Source organism: Miniopterus natalensis, chromosome 1, assembly GCF_054644295.1.
Source record: "Miniopterus natalensis isolate mMinNat1 chromosome 1, mMinNat1.hap1, whole genome shotgun sequence".
Lineage (NCBI taxonomy): Eukaryota > Metazoa > Chordata > Mammalia > Chiroptera > Miniopteridae > Miniopterus > Miniopterus natalensis.
In genome coordinates, this window is record NC_142081.1 from 147,210,114 (window position 1) to 147,229,121 (window position 19,008).

At 35.1% G+C, this 19,008-nt stretch overlaps 1 protein-coding gene across 1 annotated transcript in view; it reads left to right on the top strand.

Annotated features, from left to right (window-relative positions):
- The window catches only part of UNC5C (unc-5 netrin receptor C), a 335,847-nt gene that overhangs the window by 27,130 nt on the left and 289,709 nt on the right, over positions 1–19,008 (top strand). The window lies entirely within an intron of this gene.

The following is a 19,008-nucleotide window of genomic DNA, read 5'->3' on the forward strand; positions in this document are numbered from 1 at the left end:
TCGAGCGATGTCAGGGTTAATGACTGCTCTGGGAATAGAGCTCCTTCATTAGAAAGTTAGCATGTTCCAAAATCTCTTTGTAAATCGTCTCTGTTAAAGATGCAGGCATTCGCAGCTACGCAAGACAAAAATACCTTCAGCTTATGTTTGCAATTTTGAAGGTAAGTAGGGCAGACAGTGGAAGAATTGGGAAATTCAGAAAAAGCCTCTGCTTTCTGTTCCCTTATGCATTCTGGACAATTAATACATTTAATGAATGCTCCCACAATTAATCCCATCACTTGTATTGACATCAGAAAGTGTTTGCTGTGAAGCAGTTAGGTAGGTAGGTTGATTGTACTTCACTCCAGTGAGTTCCAGTCAACATGTTGCCTTAATCAGCACTTGAAGGAAGAAAAGCTTAAAAAAGAAAGAAAGTATGTGTGTGTGTGTATGTGTGGTGTGTATTTATATTTGTTTTCCTGTGGAAGTTTTCTGAATTTTAGTAAGTGAAGCAATGTTCTGTGTCAATGGTGCAAGTAATGGTGATGGTACTGATGATGAAATAATCTTAAGTCTATTTTATGGTCTATAAAGGAGAGAAATAATTTAATTACTGTGGAATGATAGGGTGGTTTGATGGCCTGAAGGGGGATCTCTGGTTTCTCCCTGCAAATGGATTCTTACTTCTCTGGGGGATTCAAACTCATCACGAGCTTTACTCTAAAGTCCTGCACCCAGTCCCACTTCTGAGCGGGTTCAGGTGTCAATTACCACTATCTTAGAATTTTTTTTCTTAACCAGCTGCTTGTAACTTAACAGTGTACCCAAGTATCATCATAAAATTCTCTTTAATTCCCTTTTCTCTGTGTCCTGAAGCAACATTTCCCAAATGTTGATTTAACTTGAAGCAACATTTCTGAAAATGTGATTCATAAAAAACAGGAACTGCTTCTCTAGTCAAATTTTCTCTCTCTCTCTCAACTTTAAAATGAATTTCAAATAAGACACTTCTGGAAATAATACTGTAAACCAATTTCTCTATTACTCTAGCACTAAGAAACCCAAGTTAATATATTCTGTGGGTATTGCAAATATATTTTTAAGTACTACATTGTATTTTTTACTGGAGCCTCATCTATGCCTTATTTTTAAAAATGCATGTTTAGCCTTGGCCGATGTGGCTCAGTTGGTTAAAGCATGGTCCTGTACGCCAAAGGGTCACTGGTTCGATTTCCAGTCAAGGCATGTGCTCAGGTTGCAGGTTTGATCCCTGGTCGAGGCTCATATGAAAGGCAACCGATCAACGTATCTCTCTCCTTCATGTTTCTCTCTCTCTCCCTCTCCCTTCCTCTCTCTAGAATCAATGAAAAACATGTCCTCGGGTGGGGATTAAAAAAAATACATGTTTATTTATAAGGACTTATATCTTAGAAAAGCAGCCTCTTCATCAAAGGGATAGTCATATTTTACATATTTTTTGAGCCCACTCACCAAACACAAAGTAGATTTGATTGCCTTCCCATAAATAAAATAAAAATATAATTCTTAAAGACTAAATGGCTGAAAAGCACTTTTTAAAGTGAGATGATTATTCTTGTGCGTGTTCAGAATGACAGGTCTCTTCCAAGGTGAGCTACTGCAGTTGTAGTTAATTTCTTTGGCCTTCCCCACTTTTATATATCTAATATTGGATCTTCATATGGTTTTCTCTATAAATGTTTATATTTAAAGTCAATATTTAAAAACATTTCATTATGTTTTATAGCATAATTTCTAAGTCGGGTTTTCTCATGCATATTACAGTTTATGGGACTGAAAGTTTAACATTGCATATGGAGTCTTGTCTGTAGTGACCTCTTTTTTAGGTTAGTCAATTAACAGATAAATGGAGTGTTGCTAGAAGAAAGGGAACGAGGATCATCTTCTTGTTCAATGTAAATATTGGGTGCTGGATAGCCTGTGATTTATTGGAGTGAGAAAATGGGCTTTGTTTTTTCAGACACTGTCACCACTGACACATAGGCCAAACATAAAGGAGATTGCATAGCCCGAGTCCTGGAAATCTGGTGGGGTAAGGCCTTCCCTCTAGTGCTTTATCAGTTCTTGGGCAAGAACTTCAGGGTTATGTTGAGTAACACATTCACTATCTCAGTTTTTTCCTCCTCATTAAGGAAAAAACATTCTGCCATCATGTGATCCATGATTAGAGTTAATGCAGTCTCTAACATGTCCCAGATGTTTAACGTCACTCTCGTCACTTGCAGAGTTTATAAATGTGATTTATCTACTGGTTTCTTCTTTTTGGAGCAAACATTATCTTTCTGCTTGACGGGGGGAAAAGCTAAATCAGAGACTCAAGGAGTTACTTAACATAATTTACAGTATGTTTAGGAACAGTGCTAAAATGCAGAGTATGTAATCAATGACCATTCTCATAAAGAATTTATTTGCACTGAGCAACAGAAGTGTGATCATGCCAAAATGACCAGATGTCTCTTCTTAATGGTATCCGTTTTGTTGTTATTTTTGCTGTTGTTGTTTTAATACTGTGCCTCAATTCCAACTTTTCATGACCATAAAAGATTTTCCTTTTCCAGTACAGGGATGGCAATAGTGTAATCGCAACCTGGAAGACTGTATCTCTGTGCTACTGAGTCAGTAGTTAAATTCTCAGAATCATCTTTATCATATTTTTAGGAGCACTTTACTATGGCTATCTTTTTTTGTTCTGTTTCAAGTTTCTGCATTGTTTTAGGATTCAGTTGTGCCTGTGTTTATGCTATAGCTGCCACACCCTCTTTGTCCTTTCGATTGTGTGTGCTAAGCATCCCACCTCAGGTGATTCCATAATAAGGTCATTGGAGCTTAGAAACCCCTCAGTTTATAGATTAAAATATAAATGAACAACAAAATGAAGAAAGTGCAACTTTCAAAGAATTGTATTTGGAAGAAGCAAGAATTTTCTGGGTTCAATTTAACAGCAAGATAAAATAGTATCTGGCATTTTAATAACACTTTAATATTTTTATGAGTAGTAGTTGTTTGTATCCAGCTTTACAATTTATAAAGGAATGTCTATATGTTAGTATGTTTAACCTTCACAATTCATCTTTGAGAAAGGAGAAAAAGGTGTTATACCCCAATTTACAGAAAAGAAAACTGATCGGCAAGTGACTGAGCCATGAATACATTCTTTCCCTTCTTACGCTCTTCCATTATTCATGCTTCAAAACCTCTGTCCTGGGGACTTCAGTTCTCCTTTCGCAGTGCTCTCCATGCGTATGTACCATGGGAAAACAGTAACTTGGTACTCACTATGAGTCCTTTAGGGCAAGCAGGAAGTGCATTTCAAAAAGAGATTTTTAAATGATGGTTGAAATAAAGCCTTCTGTTGCTTTGCTTTTCAACATTCATACAGAGAACAGACTGACAGCTGTCAGAGGAGAGAGGGGTTGGGAGGCTGGGTGAAAAAGGTGACACAGACAACGATGTGGTGATTACTAGAGGGAAAGGGGGGGAGAGGGAGTAGACGGTAAAGGGGGATAGAGGTAGAAGGAGACTTGACTTTGGGTGGTGAACACACAATGCAATGTACAGATGATGTATTATAGAATCGTACACCTGAAACCTGTATAATTTTATTAACCAATGTAACCCCAATAAATTCAATAAAAAAGAAGATGATAAACAGCAGATACAGGCATTGATGTAACAATGCTTATTTGGGCTGATGATCATGTTAGTTTGATTACAGAAACAGTGGACTTAGAGGAAGCACTGGGAAAGCTTTGGGAGCAGTGGGAGATTTTGCAAATCCAGCACGCCCTCCATTCCAAAGGGTCATGTGCCCACTCGAACAGGGAAGCTGACCACCACCAGGTGTTCACACACATTCGTCCCTGAATTTTCACTGCCCAACAGCTAAAAATCTTGGAAAAGAAGATATTTGATCTTCATAATCTGAAAAATTGGCCCAACTCCAGCAGTTTCACTAAAACCGGGGCCAAGTGTGTTTTTACTCTTCCTTGTATATGTACACTCGATGTTTAGTATGTTTTGATTGAAAGAATGAAGGATATTTCAAACTGTATAGTACTCTATGCCTGTCAATACTGTCTTCACTTGCTTAACATTTAGAACCTCCAGTTCAGAATTTACATTCTGGTACTTTCTGTGAGGAACTATATTTTTGGGTCAGTTCAAAAAATCATATTTTAGTCAAATATCAATTATTTTAATTCAAATAAATTGATTGAACTTAATTGATTTCTTTTAAGGATTTCAATAAAAATATAGGTATTACATTACTAGTATACTATTGAGAGAAAAAATAATGAAGATTTTCTGCATGGGTGATCCAGGCCAAAACCATGTACGGTTATAGTTACTTAATTTTGTACTTGAGTTGTCCTGTGCAGGCACGGTTGACGAGTTGTGATACAAAATTTAATATGTGCATACATACATTCCCTTTTTAAATTAATATATGTATACATGCACAATGCTACATCATTTAGAGGTTGTTTAGTTAATGTTTATACAAATTTTGCAACATCCATATACACTCTTTAGACTGCCAAGTTTTACTTGGCTGGAACTACCATACAAGCCTAAAATAGGAAAATGTGATCTTTAAAAATAAGAATTGCTGAAATTAATTTTTTGAGCAAAAATTGACCTTAATTTTAAGGAGCATTATTTTTAAAAAATCTTATTAGATGTGTAGGTGTTTTTCCCCTTAGATCTATGTTGAACATCTGTTGACTATTGGTTATGCATAGTAGATGATTATAGCTACTTAACTGCATTACTCATGCTTAACTTTTATTTATTTCTCTATCATAACAGATAATTTTAGATATTTTCAAGTGTCCATTTTATTCTGCTAAGAAAAACTTTGGCTCACTGAGGAAAAATTTAAGATACTAAGACAAGCACATCATTTTTTAAAAAAAATATATCTTTATTGATTTCAGAGAGAGGGAAGGAGAGGAAGAGAGAGAGATAGAAACATCAAGGATGAAAGAGTCATTGATCGAGCCACAACCTGGGCATGTGCCCTGACTGGGAATCGAACCCCGATCGCCTAGGATTCCAGGTTGATGCTCAACCGCTGAGCCACGCCCGGCCGGGCAACACATCATTTTAAGGGGCAAGCTATGGAATACTCATAGCATTCTGTCCCTGGGGTTTATTCAGAGTAGAAAGCTATACAGATTCTATTCCGTTAGTAACACCTAGCAGCTGTTTAAATTTGGGCAGGACCCTTAACGTTCTAAGCCTCAGTTTGTCCATCGGTAGAACAGAGAGAATAACACCTAACCCTAAGACCCTGGTGATAATCGACTTGAGAAGACTTGTGTGAAGGCGGCATGATCTATGAATGGACTGTAATTAGAAATCGGATTATAATTAGTAAATTAACTGCATGTATACTAAGAAAAGCTATAATGCATAGGAAATGAGATATTCTTGGTGCAATTTTTAAATCATTGTTAGTTATTCTGGTTACTTATGTGAAGCAATGGACCTTTCCCCTGCCATTTATATATTGTACATAATCTTAAGTCTTTCTGTGCACATTGAAGGGGTGTTTCAAGAAGCTGGTAGAGCCGAACACCTTGTGGATAAACATTGCTTATTTCAGAAACAAGAAATTAAATACATTTAAGATAATATATTATTAAACTGGGGAAATATCAAGGAATAAACCACTATTGGTGTATTTATTCATTCAATAAATATTTATTGAATCCCTGCTGTTTGCCAGGCCCCTTCCTTATATCTAAAGTTTCAGTGTGAATAAAATGGATGTGTGCTTCCTGCTCTCGGGGAACACGCAGGCCAGTGTCAGAGATAAGCAGTGAAGAGAAGAGTGATATAAATAACCATCAAACTGCAACTGTGCTAAGTGTCTTAAAGGAAAGGTACAGTAAATTATAGAAACGTAGGGTAACTTGTGGAGATTACCAAAGAAGGCTTCTAAAAGAGGTTATTTGACAGGAATTAACCCAGCATAAAGAAAATTTCAATACTTCAAGGACCAATAGAACTATAAAATTTTATAAATTATTCAAAGCCTACTAAGCTCATACACATTTTTTCAGTGCCTGTATTTATTTTAAGTTTGTACTTAATTCAGAGCATAAAATGTTTCCGTTCTTTTCATTGAGATATGCAAACTGTATATTGGCCTTAGATACAAATTCATATTCTGTTAGTCGAGTTACCCTTTAGCTAATCAAAAGTACCTATAATGGATTTGATCTTGACTTATTACATGCTGTCTATAATCTCTGAACCATGATCTTGTATAAATACCTTCTGGTGAACAAGACCAAGGGAAAATGAGGATGTGTTTCTGAGACTGATGAAATGGTTATTGTCAGAAAGCTGCTTTGGGAAACAGGGAGGAACAAGTTAAGAGGTTTGCCATAATTATTGGTAATACATGAGTAACCAAGAAAAACATTAGGTTTGAATTCTCCACCTCCCAGAATCCTCAGAAGGGATTTCTCCAAGCTATTCTGAAGCTGTCACCTGAAGACCCACCATCCCCCATCACCTGTTTCTTAAATTTGGTGTGATCTAATTTGGTGCATTCAGCTATAGAAATTAAGCAATCAAGGAGATGTACATTTTGATAGTTTGGTTCATATGTCTTAATAATGTATATTAAGCTTAAACTTTGGGTGAAAATTAATGTAAATTACTGTTAAAATTCAACATAATTTGTCTACTCGTGAGAGAAAAGTAGTGCCGATACTTAATAATGCTGATGGATCTTTACATTTCAAAAAGATTTCGGTCTCTATCCTAAACAGAGTAACAGAAAGGGAAGTTTATAAGAGAAAATTGCCCCCTGGCTCGGTGGGGTCATCATGTATTTGTTTCCCTCACCATTACCTTCTTATCACGTTATGAATGGCACCACTTAGCACACTGGGCCTGTGTGCGTCTGGTTTTCTGAACTTAATCTGACTAATGCCCCCATTTCGAGATGTAAATAGATTACAAAGGAAAATTCAATATTTTCACCCTTCTCCCACCAGGGCAGCCCACATTAGTTGTTTCCTGCCATATAATTGCATTACATGCTGGGATGTGATCCATGGTTAATGGCAGTCACAGTCAACTGTCACTTTGCTTTTAGTCTCAGCCATTCAGTGTGATTTACATATTTAGCACCATGACAAGAACTAGGTATGTCAAGCCACTTGTGGAGGTGCTACCCCAACCTCTATCAAGAAAATAGCCATTTTTAACCCCTGAGAGACACCTTTGCCCGGGGGTAAAGTCCATATATACATAGCATCTATAAGGTACATTAATTAATTTATCAAGGATTTTTGTGTCCTTAAAATATTGACTATATTAATAGTTGAACACATCTGAAAAATGATTTTTATCACCTGAAAAATGGATTTTTGTTTTCATTTCTTACCAGCTATCCTAGTTTTGAAAAACAAAAGTTATTTTTAAGCAGTAGCGGGAAATACTTGAGCCTGTTTCCATGAACCCGGCATGAACACAGTTGAAAATCGAATTTATCATAGTCATTAACAAAACAAGTATAATTTCAAGTGGAGAATCTTTGGGCCGTATTAAAATGTGAGAAATGGTAAATTTTAGAAGATCTTATTGTTATGTGGGAGCAGAGATCAACTTAAATGTACTTAAATCATTCAATTATTTATATGAAAGTTTATTGCCTGGGTGACTTGAATGCCCAAAGATTTTGAGAGGTGAGGTTCTCTCATTGCTTTATTCTATACCTAAACTCTTTTTAGATCCATGTCAAGTTTCCCTCACTACGGTGTTCCTGGAGAATAGGGTTAGACATCGCAAGCTGTGAATGAGAAATCCCCCACGCTTGGTTGAAAAGAGCCCATAGCATAGGAAGAACTGCTGAACTCCAACCTGTTAGTCACACCTTCATCAGTTTGTATTTTTGTGTGTGTGAAATGCAAAAGTACTGATTCTTTTCATACATTTTTTCCATAATTTTTATGTGTTCCCTCCTGAAATTCAAGTTTGTCTCTCTGCTTAAAATCTTTAAATGGTCCTGTACTACCAACTAAATGAAGCCACAATGCCCTGTAGTCAGGGGGGCCCTTCACATTCTGGTCCTGCCTCCTGCCTCCTTAGCCAGCCCATTTTTTATTTGCATATTTTACTTGTTTTGCCAAATTCTTTAACCACTAGTTTCCCAGTTCCTGGCATGCTGTTTCCTTCTTGTAAAAGATATTTTTTACACATCCTGCAAGTTTCTTCCAAAACAATATGATCTTGACAAAGCAACCTTCTTCCCTCCCATCTTCTTCCAGACAATGCCCGGGATGTTACCTCCCCACCCCCAGCTCCTCCGAAGAAAACTCCCCACTCTGCTTCCACAGTCATTGGTACATATTTCTATTTGTATCTGTTTTTGCCCATTGCATGGTTCTGGATTCCTGTCTTTCTCCCACCTGTGAGAGGACAACCTTCAAAGGAAGGGACTTTTGACCAGTTTTGTATCTTGTGCATCTAGCAGGGACCATGCACTGTCTGTCTAAAATAGACATGAGAGCAGGTCTGTCACTGCTGCATCCATGGAACTGCATATATCTTCTGAAGAACTAAGTGTAAATATTAAGTAGGGAAAAAACCCCTCTAGCTTAATAGATGTAGATTGTGGCCTGGTGGTTAAACATTTCTCTATCAATTTCTGTATCTTGGGATTTTTTCCCCTTTTGCAATTTAATTAAGTTGAGCATTTAACACACACTAGTTATGTATGACTTATTTTTGGCATTTGGAAGAGAAGCAGCTTCCATTTTCCTCCGTCATTTGGCAGAGCATGTCTGGAATATCTAGCATGCCATGAAAGTGTGGAGGTTAGAAAACACTTAGAACCCAGGATCAACAAGGATTAAAAACAATCTCTTGTTGGAGAAAACACATACATACAAACACAATTTAAATATATATGGATGTTATTCCTTTGTAGTATTGGAGTCTGGGTCTCCCATGGAACTGTTAGCTCCTGCTAGTTTGATGAGGTTAGCAGTGGCACTAGCTGCCTTGTAATTATCAAAGCTTGTAAGGAGTTTCTCTTGGGTGACTCACAAGATCATTAACTTCTCTCTCACTGAAAGGCTTCCCAGCTATTTCTTCTGCCTTTCTGAATTAATATCCCCAGGGTACCAGTGTCCTTTAATAATCAACAGAATTATGAAATCATTCCACCTGTTTCTCAGGTTACTGACTAACGTGGACCCTAAGAAGTCTTTAATTGTCTCTGACAATAGCTCAACCACTTTTCTCTTTGTATATCAATGTTGGACCACCTAATAAAAGAAGGAACAAAATGGGTTAGGAAAACCTTGAGGCAAATTTTGGACAGAGTTGCAGAACATCTTATGGGATATAGATTTTATTTATTAATATACTTAATACCAAAAGCTGCTCTTTGATTTTCAGTATTGGGGAGGTCCAAGGTCTCTACTACAACTTGTCTGGTAAAGTCTGAATATCTGATTTTGGTATATAACAATGGATTTATGATAAAATTTAAAGATAATAAATTATAAAGAAATAAAAACTAAAGAAATGTGCTAAAGCCATTTTTTCAAATATATATTCATATGTGTACATGCAGAAAGAGATGCAAGGATAGAGAGGGCCATATTTGATTGCTTTAATTCTGGATCCCCAGTGTCCGGCACACAGTAAGCAATGAAGAATAGTTTTTAAATGAAAGAATAAAGAAAGGAAGAAAGGAAAAAATGAACATAAGGCATAACTACTCATTTATTTTAAGGAGCTATAGCCTTTCACTTATAACTGAGATCAGAGTGTTGCTTGCCCTCTAGTGGTCTGTTTTAATGAAATAGAAAAATAAAATTTTAGCCTGCCTTTTAAATGATAAACACTTACTAGATAATCAAAAATATTTATAAATGGATATTAGGGACATTTACACACATATATACACATATATATGAAAGTTGTTTTTTGACCATGTTACAAAATTTGCAGTATTTTGTCAGGGAGAATTTGGGAAACTGAAAATACAAGGAAGATGCAGGCATTTTATATGTGACATTGGTATCTTAAGCCTGATATTATTATATTTTAAGTCTAACTTTCAATTTGTTGTGCCTTAAGTATAGATGTAGCTTATATTGTGTCCTGTCTTGCAAGAATCAGGTATTTCACAGGTGAAAAACAAAACCTGTCTGACAGAGTATTGTAATTACCTGCATTAAACTCAAACATACTCTTCTCTTGGAAGATTTTTTTTTTTTTAATTTATCCTTATTGTTGAAAGTATTACAGATGGCCCCTTTCCCCCCCTATTGATCCCCTCAACCCTGCATCCACCTCACCTCCAGGCCTTCCCCATACCAATGTCTGTGTCCATGGGTTACACACAGAAGCATATAAGTTCTTTGATTAATCTTTCCCCACCAACTCCCCCATCCTCACCTTCCCTCTGAGATCCCTCAGTCTCTTCTATGTCTCTGAAAGATTTTGATTATAGCTACTTAAAAAACTGACGATTTAGACAGAAATGTAGCTGATTAATATTTACTTAGTTTTCGTATTATTTCTGTTGCTCGTGTTGGTTACTATAATGCAAATAATGATTTGGATAAAAATGGCCTGCTATTCTAACAGCAAGATAATCTAATGAAAATAAAAATAAATGAACATTCATAAAAATTTACATTCTGAGGAATGTGTTTTTCTCTTAACAACTTTTATTGTCAAATAATAATCTTCAGTTTACATGATTGCAACTATTTTAATTGAATTAACAGGGTACATACATTTTTAGTAAGCAGCAGTGGTTGAATCAGTTATTAAATTGATTGTATGTCAATTTTCAAATTTTTATTAAATTTCTTCCTCTAATTTGTTTTTATTTTAACATCTTGTCTTTCTTTGTTTCAGTTTATAGTGTATATAATAGAAATAAAGATGGAATTTTTCTAGCTACAAGGTAGGGCCTAGAAATTAAGAGTCAAAGGCTCAAATCTCTGTGAAAGAACATAGAATTATAGACTAAGAGTGTCTGTAAGAAATCAACCCATGGGTAAGGAAGCTTAAAACATAACTTTAATCATCACTGGATTATACTTCTTTTACTAACTGCCGTCAGATATGACATAATAATTATACTGAAAAATGTGCATAGGTACGTTTATGGTTACAAAAAAAGCTTTAAAAAGTCTTTCTCTGGGCACTCAAAGTTTTAAGTTGACACAGTGATATAGTCAAGAGTAAACTTAATTAGATGTTAATGAACATTTTTTATTGTTGTTATTCCAGTGGTATCATATGTTGAAACTTACTGGATTGAAAATTAAGTTTCCCGCATCCTCAATTCTCCAGGATTTGCTTGAACTCATTTCTGGAATTTAGAATTATAGTGAGATAATTGTGAATAAAACACAGTTTAAAAATTCAAAGATTTTTAGTTTTAGTCTTGGCTCTGGAATATTCATACCCACATTTCTAATAGATTCTAAAAGGGGAAAAAAATGTTTTTCGTGTTCAAGTGAATTTGGAACACTGTTTTAAAAGAGTTGTTTACTGTAGGACTTCTCAGAACCTATTAAATATTAATGTGTATTTTTTAATCTCTAAGCTTCATTATAGCATATAGCTTTGTCCAAATTTGAGGAACCCTTTTTCTGGAAACTTTGGGCCACAAGAATTGCTGCTCTGGTCCACCCTCTTAGGAAACCAACGAGACTTGCGCAGGGCATTGAAGAATGAATAGTATGGGAAAGGTGGAAAGAAAAGGAAACACATTAAGCAAAGCGAGGAACATCATGAGTCACAGCAAGAATGAAAACATAATTTCAAAATATGTTTTATTAGTTCACCCTGGCTGCACCAGAGGATTCATATTGGCAAATGCTACTCATTGAATCTGGGCCAGTAACATGGGTCCAGACTATAGAGGCTTATTGTCCGGTTAAAGGGTTTGGGTTTTATCACATAGTGTACAGGAAGCTGTTAAAAACTTTGTTTGTTGCTGTTGTTTTGTTAATCCGTACCCAAGGATGTTTTTCCCATTGAGTTTTAGAAAGAGTGGGAGAGGGAGGAGAGAGAGAGATGGATTGGCTGCCTCCCACATGTGCCCCAGCGGTCCCGGGGATCAAACCTGCAACCCAGGAATCAAACCTGGGACACTTCTGTGCACAGGCGGGCACGCTAACCACTGAGCAAAGCCTTTAATGTGGAAGATGATAATGGCAATCATAAATGTAGCCATCGTTTCTTGAGCACTTGTCTTAGAACTTTTCTAGTGCTTTACTTGTGTTAACCCATTTATTTCTCTCAACAACCCTCTCATGTACGTAGGGAATTAGGCAGCAAAACGCCAAGTACTTTTTAGAAAATTAATAAACTAGTGAAAGAGCTGGCATGCATGCTTTCCCAAGCACTGTGATTCCAGAACCTTTGCCCTTAAACTGTATTCTGTGGTATACAGACAGTGTGCATAGGAGATTAATCTGGATTCAAGTGAAAGGAGATCCAAGAGGGAGCAGACTGGAAGAAAAATTGGTTGGTGGGGAGGTTCCTACAGTAAACCAACTGTGAGATGCTAACATCTTTAATGCAGTGGTGGTGGGAATAGAAAGGAAGGGGTGAAGCTTAGAGATTATAAGAAGGAAACATTAAAGTTAAATATTTTTACCTAATCGATGGCTTCACATTGATCCAGGGAAGTGAAAGAGTTCTCTCTATCAGTTATAGCTGATTGTGGCATTTTAAACAAGATAAGAAAGATCATGATACATGATACCACTGACAAAACCAAGGAACTGATGCAGAAAAAAAGTCAGGGGGAATGGTGAGTCTGATTTCAAAGATCTTTCCTTAGAAATGATGTCAGCATTGTCAAATTCTGAGACTGTTTATTGGGAGGGAGAAGGGCTATATATAGAGAACCGGAATCATCAGCACCATCATGGTGGCTGAGATCAGGTGAGGTATTAGATAAGAATAGCTGATGTTAGAAAAGGGGGTCTTGGGATCTGCTCAGTGTTACAAGTGTGTGGAAGAAGAACAGTCAGAGAAGGAAACTAAGGATTTTAGAAAATGTGATGAAAAAGATATTTGTAGTGATCACACCCAAAAAAGAAGGAAAACTAGAACGAGAGAGGAAAGGGTTAAGTCATTTCATTTGGGTTGGTCTGTTTGGCTGTCATTAGAAAGAACTTAGTCATTCCAGAGTTAGCAGCTGTCATTTATCCTAATTATCAACTGGTGTACCATTAGCTCATTTCCATTAGTCAGTTTAAATAGATGTTCACTTTCCTTTGTATCTGTCAACTCATTTGCTCAGTATGATATTGTATTAGAGAAGAAATAAAAATGATGATTCTCCAGTCCTTTTTGGTATGCTTCATGGTCTCAAATTCACAGGGGTAAAAACTTTGAAAACAGAAAACTGCAGCATATTTATTAAGTCCTGAAATATGTATTCAGTTCCTACCCTGTACCTCAAAATAAAATTATAATGATTTTCAGGTGGTTCAGAGTACAATTTCCGAACCACTTGTAGTGTATGTGTGTGTTTTAAGTATACACATATATGCACATATCACTTATCGTTTGTCACTCAGATTATACTTTGTTTGTATTATATTTATTAATATGCTTGCTCTCAAAATTAAAGAGTGATGACATTAGAAGACAATAATTATGGAAGAAAATCAGGTGTATCTTGGATATTATCACTGATATATAACAAGCAGGCATTTTATTCTATTTCATTCTTCTTATTTATACAGTATAGCTATTTAAAAACACCCAGGTAGGTGATGTAGTTTCTGATTAATTTTTCTCAGATTTACAGTCTGTCTAGGCCAACTACATAGTCATTTTGTTAGGTCTTCTTTCCCTCTCTAGCAATTAGTCTTACTCAACATGTTGAGTATTTAAAAAAAATAAAGTAAAAGTACATGATTACATCAAAGATCATTAGAAACAGCAACTTTAAAGTGTGTGAGTGACAGGATGAATTACTACTGAGTATCATGCTTTACATCCCTCTCACCTAGGGGCAGAAATCATCATGCAATGTTGTTTTTTGGTGATATATTTTCACTAGAATGTGTTGTACTATTAGGCATAAGTCAAATGTAGTAATTTATGATACTTCCTCATCTGTGACAGATAAAAACAACATCCTAAATACAGCTGCTCTCATAGTCCTGTTGCTCTGAACTTACTGCCCCAGAGTTGAATATCCTACAACTACCTAGTGATTTTACTTTCAAGTTATTTTTTATTATTTTCATCTAACAGGATCTTGTCTACTGTGTCCACATTTCCTGGGAAGGTTGTAAAAATCAATTCAGCCACTTGTTAGGATTAAAATGAATTTATAATGAAAATAAAAATTAGATGAATGACGTAAATAAATGAAGCACATTTTTCAACCTTTTATTTTTGCCAGATATTAAGAGAAAGGATATAAGTCATCACATATCCTAGTCTTCTGGTAGCACTCCCAAGCAAAAAGCACTTTAGAGTAACTGTTCACCCTTGAAATGAGTTCAGTCTTGTGCTCTTTGAATGCTTTCTTGGACTTCCTCGGAGACAGAGATAAAATCAAAGTTGTGACCTTACTGCTTCCTCTTTCCAGAAGACATAGTTTCTCACTTCTTGCAGAAACTATAGTGTTGCCTTTTAAACATGCCTTGTATTTTAAATTGCGGGGCAGTACAAGATATAAGAAGATATAAAGACATATATTCTCCCCTACAGCATAGTAAGTGATAAATTTATTTGGAGATCATTCCCATAACCTAAATCTGACATGTGTTGAGGAAGAACATTTCATAATGATCAAACCAATTTGCTTTACTTGCTTAAAATATTATGTCACCCAATGACAGAACAAAAAAAGTGTTTATAAGGCATGCTGCATAATTAGGAAGTAAATTCCTAAGATATATGGCTAATATGGCAGGGTTTGAATAGCACCATTTCTAAAGCTGAATCATGGTCTTTGATGAGAGTGGGCTATAACAATGCAGGCTTTGAGAGCCTTGCAAAATCTCAATTAAGTTGCTGAAATGTTTCCACAGTTTATTTTTCTAGGATCTTTTCCATGACTGCTTGCTCATAAAGACCTGGCTGTGGAAGGAAATTGGGCAGGAACTTTTGAATTGGCCTCTTGTTTGCCTAGTTCTATTGACCTGTACCAGGGTGGTAACACTTTGGGGGCCTTCAGTTGTTCATTTGCTACTGTTCTTCATCAATAAATGGCTCCCTGCTAATGAATAATTAAACCCAAATTTTTATAATGGACTAATTGAAACAGAAGCAAAAATTTGAAATTAAGATGTATCGGTTGATTTTCCTCTTTGATTCCCTGCCATATCTAGCATTGTTATTTTTTAAGAGTACCATGAGTAGTCATATAAATAAGCTAAGCTTCTGAGTTTAGGCTGAATCTCAATAATTCAAAAATATATACAAATCTTTATTAAAAGTAATTGTAAAAATTAAAATTAAATAATATCATAAGAAAAGATCATAAAATTATAAAACAGGCCATCTCCAAATTTAAACTAGAATGTATGATATTGTAAGGCAAAGATACTAGTCAGTGATTCACACATGTGTACATGTATAATGTTTTTGCATAAAATAATTTTTAAAGAGCTATTAATTAGATTTTGGCACAAGGGTTAATTTTCACTACCGACTCTAATGTATCAGCAGCATTTTTGAAACTACAGCTCAGTTTTGTTACTGCTTATAGACTTGAAGTGATGTGTGATTTTCCCCTCTTTTTAAAAATTTTCTACTTACTTTTAAATAATAGATGAAACCAGTACTGAAACATTCCCTATATTATTCACAGCGTCATGAATGTAGTTTATGCTCACAAAGATGTGATTCATATAACAGATTTATCTGTTCTTTATATATATTTGCCACAGACTTGGGGTGAAAAGAATGATAGGAACCTCAAATGGACAAATGGGGCTTAACCTGTCTTTAAACAGGTTAAAGAAATGTTTAAAAAGTTTGTTTTTTATATTCAGAACTGAGTGGTGGGTAAATTTGTTCAGAGGGAAATGCTGTTTGCAGTAAGAAAGGGGAAGCTCTAGTGTACAAAGGCAAAGAAAAACGGAAAAGCTTTTCCAGGATCTGCACACCGGGAAGTACTGTCTTCATGACCATCCACTGAAGGTTATTTCATAGAAAATGTCAGTGGGCTTCAAGAACAGAAGTCTTCTCTGCTGTATAATGTGAATGGAGTGAAGATAAAATTGTACATTGTGAAAACTAGGAAATCAGTTTTCAGGATTCTTAGTGATATTAGGTAGTGGTGATTGATCAATGACATTAATGTGAAGTTCCTCTTAGGTGGATATGAAGTGATAGTTAAGGACTCGGGTGAAAGAAAAGAAAACGCATAGGTCTCTAAAACTAAAGTGGCTTTGTTACATTGAGGCCACTAGTGCAAATTTTCCAATGAGTATAAGCAAAATGACAGGAGAAAATAGAAGCAGTGTTAAATGTCTGGCAACAATAAAGAATTTAGAGGAGTAAAAAGGGGGCCATGCTGTTTTATGCTCTTTTCAAAAGTTGGTTAGATGGCTTTGCATATTCTCAAGTAAGAAGGGTAGAGATAAAATAAAATACATAAATCATATTGCTGATGTTCTATTATTTTAGTGGCTCTTAATAAATTTTCTGGTTTTTATTTCATTTGGTTTTTATTCTTCAATAACTTTCAGAAGGTTTGTGTCCTAATGGCAGCCAAACAATATTAGAAAAAGGAACTGAATATATTGCATTAGGAGGTGAATTATGCCAGATGACTCTAATAGACAGTAAATTACAATAAGAATAAAAATGAATGTCAACCTATTCATGTTAAGAAAGGGAAAAGTTAGATATATTGTCCAATAATTACAAATATGAAGATAATGGAAGACACGAATTAAACGTTTTTCCTCATTAGGAAGCTAAGATATGCAGTAAGTTTTGGGGATATTAATAAAAGCCAAAAGAATTCTTTTTATGAAGAAAGAGGGACTGTAAAGCTTGTCAGAATCCAAGATAACATACTTTGAAAAACCTGGGATAAGAGATGTGTGGGAGTATTGGCAGGGAAAAAAATTTAAAGATTCTGGTAATATTTTATATTGCTATAATATTTAAAATAACCTGGGCTCGAATCTGTGCTTTGCCTTAAAGAGGAAGTTACGGGAGCAATTTTCTTAAGAATTTCATACAATGAAAACATTTATTTCCATTGTTAATAACGTCGAAAGTGGTAACTGACATAGACGGAGTGTTTTCCAAAGGTTGTCAGGCTTATGCTGTACATCAGGCATTGTCATGTCACTGTTCTGGAATTATGGCATGTAACTGTTTGTAATTATGTATAAGTCAAAAATATGTTTATATGAGGATTAAACTAACAGAGTTTCTAATCCAAAGTTTTTACAGGACAATCAGGGCTCAAATTCATTGTAATAAAACAACCAACCATATTAGAAGTAATATGTTCATTAGTAAATGATCAAATTCAAATACTCATTAACTTCTGTCAAAACTAGAGATAAGGTATTAATACACAACCATGATAAGAATTGAAAATATAAGGATTCTTCAAACTAATGAAGCACATTTTTTGAATCAAAAAAGGCACTTCTTAGAAGCTTGATTTGTCAACATAAGAGTACAATTCATTTGTAATATTTACTTGACTTTTTTAATAAATTGAGGGAAAGTAAATCTCTTTTTACATTAGCATTTATTTGTAGCTGCATCACCACAGGTTTCTAATCAAGAAATAAACATTTCCAACGTAAGATGAGAGCAGCTCTGGTAAATATACATATATTTCAAAAAAACTGTTTTACATGGAAGAAGTCATTCATCACTGTGAGAATATTTTCAGAGTTGGTATCAGATGTGAAATTCAAAACTGCCTCAAAGCTAAATCCTCCAAATAAATTATAATAGACAAAAGAATCCTTTATAAAGCTTTTGCACTTCAAACTTATTTTATTTCAGTTATATATATTAATAATAGTCAAAAGATTTATTAATTTAACATCAGTGATTGAGATTTCTATGTCCTTTAGCATGTAATAATAGTAATATTTTATATGCTGGAAATGACCTTTGGGTTATGAAAGGACTTGTTAAGCATATTAGTAAAAAAAAAAAAAAAATGCATTGCAAATGGGGTTGGTTAGCTTTCTTTGGAAGCAAACCCCTTTCAACTTTTCTTAATAAAATAATAAAATTATATGTAAATACCATATTTATAGAATAATTGTTACTACCGTTGACAATAAAGTCCTCAATAATGATCTGGTTCTCAGAGTTTTGAGCCAGTGAGATATGCCTCTAGGTAGTCCTTTTGAAGAACACAGTTTTATACAGAACAGAGGACTAGCTGCATATATATCATTAAAAGTAAATCTAATTGTATTATGATCTGTTTCAGCATTTCAAACACAAAGCACTTTCTAAGAGCTGAAATAAGTACATTAATTTGTACCTCTGTGTCAAGGCATAATTAGAATCACATTTCTTTTAATGCCCACGAGTACAGTGTTTTATCTCTAACCCCAATTATCTAAATTCTACAAATATTTATTAACACATAGGAAATAGTACTATTCTAGAAGTTTACTTGCTAATGGTCATGTGGTACTATTTACAATAGCTGTTAATGTTAGAAAGTTGGAGTGTTTATTTTTTTTATGTTCTGGCACATGGCTGGTCCAAGGAAAAGAATCTACCATCCTTGTACATCAACCCAATCAAGGTGGTATCAATGGGACTGAATTTTTCCTCCTTAAATAACCAGTAAGTTAAAATTGTTCTCTAGTATTTAAAAGAAGAAAATTCTAAAAACTATTAACTGAAAGAGCTTTCTGCCTGACTGCGTTAATTTCCTATTCATTTCATTAAAGGGAAAGTTTTGATAGGACTTATAAATTACAGCATGTTCCTAGCAGACTAATAGCTTGAGGAGAAACA